General features: G+C 40.0%; 1 pseudogene; it reads right to left on the bottom strand.

The window, feature by feature from the left end:
* Positions 1 to 1,906: 1,906 nt before the first annotated feature.
* Positions 1,907 to 3,138, bottom strand: LOC142422664 (elongation factor 1-alpha 1 pseudogene; annotated as a pseudogene).
* Between the last annotated feature and the right edge of the window lie 2,472 nt (positions 3,139 to 5,610).

The raw sequence follows: 5,610 nt of genomic DNA, 5'->3' as shown, positions 1-5,610 counted from the left end.
TTACACATAGATCTCCAAGATAGGTACTCCCTTTCTACACCCCCTGCCCTCCTGGTGTCGCCACTCCCACCGCTGGTCCTGAGGGGTTCATCCGTCCTAGATTCCCTGTGTTTCCAGATCCCTACTGCACCGCTGTGCATCCTCTGGTCTAACCAGGTCCGCAAGGTAGAACTGGGGTCATGATAATTGGGAGGGGAGGAAGCGTTCAAGAACTAGAGGAAGGTTTTGAGTTTCATTGTGGCTACACAGAACCCTGAGTGACTCATCTCCTCCCCACTACCCCTCTGCAAGGGATGTCCAGCTGTCTACAGATGGGCATTGGGTCCCCATCACGCGCTCCCCCTCATTCACGGTGGTGTGATTTCCCCCCACCCATCCCCCACCCCCTCCTTTGTTGTTTGAGAGCTGGTCTCCTCTGCCCTTCATGATCACCCATGTTGGTGTGCTGCTTTTGTGTGGGCTTTGTTGCTTCTGGGCTAGATGGCCGCTTGTTTGCCTTCAAGCCTTTAAGTCCCCAGACACTATATCTCTCAGTAGCCAGGCACCATCAGCCTTCTTCACCACACTTGCTTATGCACCTTCGTCTTCAACATTTACGTGAGGAAGGTGATCACACAATGATGGATTTTGTTCCTTGGTGTCTGCTACCTGGTCCGTTCAACACCTTGTATTCACTTAGGCTGTGTGCTTCTTCTCTGTGGGCTTTGTTGCTTCTGAGCTAGATGGCCGCTTGTTTGCCTTCAAGCCTTTAAGACCCCAGACGCTATATCTTTTAGATAACCAGGCACCATCAGCTTTCTTCACCATGTTTGCTTACACACACTTCTATCTTCAGTGATCATGTCGGGAAGGTGGGTATCATGGAATGACCGTTTAGCTGGGCAAGGTGCTAAACAATTGATAATTTTTAATTTCAAGATGAGACATCTTTAAAATGTGACTTGTGGGAAAGAAAAAGAATTTATATTAAGTTCACTGAACCACTTAGACTAGAAATAAGTGAGGGTATATGATGATAAAATAATAAAAGTATAATATTTATTTCTTGAAAAGAGGGATCACTCACCCTGAGCAGAAATGTGCAGTGGTTTATTCTACACAAAATTGTAAATAGAAAAATGATTTTGCTGAAAAGTCAAGTGTTTTTTTCCAATAGTCATTCAACATTATTTCAAAACACCTGTAAAAGTCTAGTTTTCAAAGGCGCTGCTCAATAAAAATTATTTTGTATTCTAATAAGTTTTAAACTCTTTATGTAAGTAAAATATACAAATAAACTTACTATTATCAAAATTATATATTAATACTGTCATTGTTTTCCTCATATAATGTACTTTTCATTTGCTTTGAAAAATTAATCATAAAAACAAAAATAATTAAAATTTCTAGCTAAAGTGTATACTCCTAAAAGTGAGAAAATTGTGAGTAGCCCATTTTCATATTTTTACTCCACTATTAGAGTCTAATATTTTTCTCTATCAAAAAACCAAACTCACTGTCATCAAGTCCATGCTCTTAGTGACCTGTGCATTTCTGAGACTGTACCTCTTTTTTTCATTAAACTTTGTTTTAATGGGTCACAATATTCTGTGACAAATTTTTGGTCATGTTGTTTTCCATTTTTAAAGTACTGATTTAAAAACTTAAAACTGCCACATTAAAAAAAGTGGCCCCAAACCATTCCTTTCCTTCTGAAGGCTTTATGATGCATTGTTATCATTAACCAATCGTTTACTATTGAACATGAATGGCCAATTGAGAGAAACGGTTCTGGGACCCTTCTTCCACCACTGATTAAGAATGGCACGGTAGGTGTGATAGGTACTATTCATTTAGGCTTCTGAGCAGGCTGGTGACCCTGCCCTTTTGTCCACTGCCTTGATGACACTCACACTAGCAGGCTCTCTCATAACTCAAACAGCAAAATGAACCGAGGAGGGTAGTCAGAGAAGCTCTTCGCACACGAGCTAGCCAGGTACCAGGTCAACGATGGCAGCATCACCAGACTTCAAGAATTTAGGACTTCTTCCAGCTTTTTGCCAGAATGGCGATCAGTCTTCTCGTTGAGTTCAGCAAATGAGCAAACAATGTGGACAGTGCGACAATCCAATGCAGGTGCACAGCATTCAGCACTGATTTGGCCTGGATGGTTCAGGATGGTCAGCAGGGAAGCAAGCAGTGAAACCAGCTGTTTCCATTGATGGGTCATTTTTGCTGTCACCAGCCACGTTGCCCTGGGAACATCTTTGACAGAGACATTCTTGACATTGAAGCCTACATCGTCCCCAAGCCTAGCTTTACTCAAAGCTTTATGGTGCATTTCAACAGCCTTCACTTCAGTGGTAACGTTGACTGGAGCAAAGGTGACCACATGCCAGCTTTCACACACCAGTTTCCACTCTGTCTGCAGGGACAGTGCCCAAAGCACCAATCTTGTAGACATCCTGAAGAGTCAGGTGCAGGGACTGGTCAGTTGGTTAAGTTGGTGGCATGATATGATCCAGAGCTTCAAGGGTGTGGCTCCGCTGGCATCGCCTTCTTTACGGGTAACCTTGCACCCCTTGAACCAAGGCATGTGAGCACTTGGCTCCAGCATGCTGTCACCACTCCAACCAGAAATTGGTTGAAATGCTACTGGGTCAGGGCTGTAGCCAATTTTCTTAATGTAGGTGCTGACGTCCTTAGTGATTTCCTCATATGTGTATGTTAACTCAGTAGAATCCATTTTGTTAACATCAACAATGAACTGCTTCACACCTACTGTGTAAGCCAGAAGGGCACGCTCATGGGTCTACCCATTCTTGGAGATTCCAGCGTCAATTCCCCAACACCAGCACCAACATGAGGACAGCACAGTCAGTCTGTGATGTCCCTGCAATCAATGTTTTTCATACAGTCTCTATGTCCAGGAGCATCGATGATGGTCATGTAAAATTTGCTGTTCTCAAATTTCTACAGGGAGATGTCAATGGTGATGCCACGTCATGTTCGGCTTTCAGCTTATCCGAGACCCAGGCAGACTTGAAGGAGCCCTTTCCCACTTCACCAGATTCCTTCCCCACGCCGCCTTGTGATGGACTTGCTAGAACCGATGTGCCCAATGACAAGGCTATTGACATGGGCATTTTCCTTTCCCATTTTGGCCAAGGTTTTTGCAATAGTTTTCACCTCCACCTGTATCCTGGCTGAAAGTCCATTGTGGGGGAGAAAGAAAAAAGAGCAGCAGCAGACTGTAACTCTTACATGAGTAGAAAACCTGGTTTAGATCTGCTGACCTTGTGATTAGCAGCCCCACCTACAGCCCACTATGCCACCAGTGCTACCAAACAACAACCAAAAATCACTGCCATCGCGTAGATGCGAACTCACAATGGCCTTATGAGTTGGTGGCCTGGAACTGCTGACCTTGTGGCTAGCAGCCCATCAAGTCAGTAACCTACTACACCACCAGGGTTCCAATTCAAAGTATCTGACTCTCAAGGAAGGGGCGACTTAAAGAATGACTAAAGAAGAGCCAAATTGCAAGGAAATTTCCATATACCTGGAGTCTACAAATCCTTTTTGTCTAGAAACGTTTTCAAATCGTGTGAAAAAAAAAATCATGGAAGAATTTCTGTGTAACATAGAAATAACAAAACCATGCAAGTATAAAATTATCATAAGCGATCTTAAACAATTTAAATGAACATTTAAAACAGAAAGCATTTAGGGATACTGAAAATAAATGAGAGCAGGTTTCCGTAATATTGGCTAGCAAAAATAATTAACATAAGTCTTGTGTTTCATCTCTATAGCAGTTTTAATTGCTTCTAAGTTCAAATTTTGTCTTTATTTCTTCCTAACTGGAAAAACAATACTTTAGAAGTTACTTCCACAAAATGAAAATTTTATTAACCAAATTGCTTCACAGCTACTTTAAATGAATCACAAGTGTACAAAGTTTTCCACATTTAGAAGGCATTGTTCTTTTGTATCAAAAATAAGTGCATATATTCATATTCAGTTTGTCTTTATCAGAAAGTTCACACATTGGAAATTATTTGCCACCCTAGATAAATCAAGGAAAAATTTCTCTAAGCACAGGTTGGAATTCCATTTCAAAGGGGATTTGATAATATCTCACAGTTTCTCAACTCCTCTTTGTCGCCTTTCTCTGGGGAAACAAATTCTAGTCTTGCTAACATAAGAAATTTTTAATAAATTTCACATTTTCGTTAGAAAGTCAAGAAAGCCCACTGGAAATAACCCTGCACCTGGAGTCCACAGATCTTTTTGTCTAGGAAATGTTTCTATGGCTGTCACAGTCTATATGTTTTCAGTGTTAAGTTTGATGCGTGAAACTACAAAAACAGAACAAAATCCTAAAATAGGAATTGCAAACAGTGTACAGGTAGGTCTTAGACTGATGACAAGGTTTGGTTCCAAGAAGTCCATTGGACGACAGGTAATGACGTACATCGTATACCTTGTTTGTTTTCCGGTGTTCCTTACGATAGCCATTTATTAGTATCTTTATAAATCTCACTTTATTTGCCTCAGGAGGTTGGAAACATTACATATATTTTAACTTATAATTGCATACAAGTTATTAACTATAAATGTCAACAGTAACAAAAAGTGTCCGTTCTTAATGTCATAACTTAGGGGTTACCTGGGTAAAACATGTTAGTGTGCTTCAAGATGTATAGACAATTTCCAGAAGAAACATAACACTCACTGACTCTGAGGAGAGGAACTAGGAGACTGTAGGACAAGAGGAAGAAAGACATCTTATTGCACTGTAATCCCTTTGGTAGTATTTGCATTTTGGTTGTGTGTGTGTGTGTGTGTGTGTGTGTGTGTGTGTGTGAGGGCTAACATTATTTTTAAAAAGGATACTGGGGGTGGGTGGGGGGACGGGTGGTGGGAGACCAAGGTCCAAAAAGAGAAATGACTGAGAGATATATTTCCTGTGAAATCCAATTTACTCATAGTACTTAAGAATCCATTGAGCATAAATTTTTACACATAATTTAGGCAGACAATATAATTATACATCCTCCAGATTTGTCCTGTTTTTAGAACCCTCTGCACAGTGTTTCCAGCATGCAGCTAAGTGAGACTCAATAATTGATAGGGAGAAATGTTGAAGATTGTGGAATTTCTTTTTCTTCACAACCTTTTACCACCAACAAAAGAGTAGCATTTGTCTTATCAAGGTCCTAAGAGCGGCTCTCTTTAGAGAACTTTCAGTCATAATAAAGTGCTCTCATTTAAAGATGGTAATCTTACCAACAAAAACACTTGTCGCAGGATCCAATATGATGAAAATGAAACTGTAAACACGTTTTCAGTTTGGGCAACATCGATGTGGAGAATGAGATAATGGGCTTTATTTCTTAAGTATAATTGAGCTTTACAATACATGATTTGGAAATTATTTCTATATTCATAGATATGACAACTATTTTTTACTTAACCTATTTTCTCTGAGAAAAATTTGGAATGCAAAATTTTCTTTCCTTTTTTAAAATTTAAGATAACAAATACATGTAAACAATACAGTTTGAATCGAACCAAAAAGTTAAAAGACAAATCGCAAAATTCAGAAAAATCAAAACCATTTAAATA

This window comes from Tenrec ecaudatus, chromosome 12 (assembly GCF_050624435.1).
Source record: "Tenrec ecaudatus isolate mTenEca1 chromosome 12, mTenEca1.hap1, whole genome shotgun sequence".
Taxonomy (NCBI): domain Eukaryota; kingdom Metazoa; phylum Chordata; class Mammalia; order Afrosoricida; family Tenrecidae; genus Tenrec; species Tenrec ecaudatus.
This window is presented reverse-complemented; position numbering and strand designations above follow the sequence as displayed.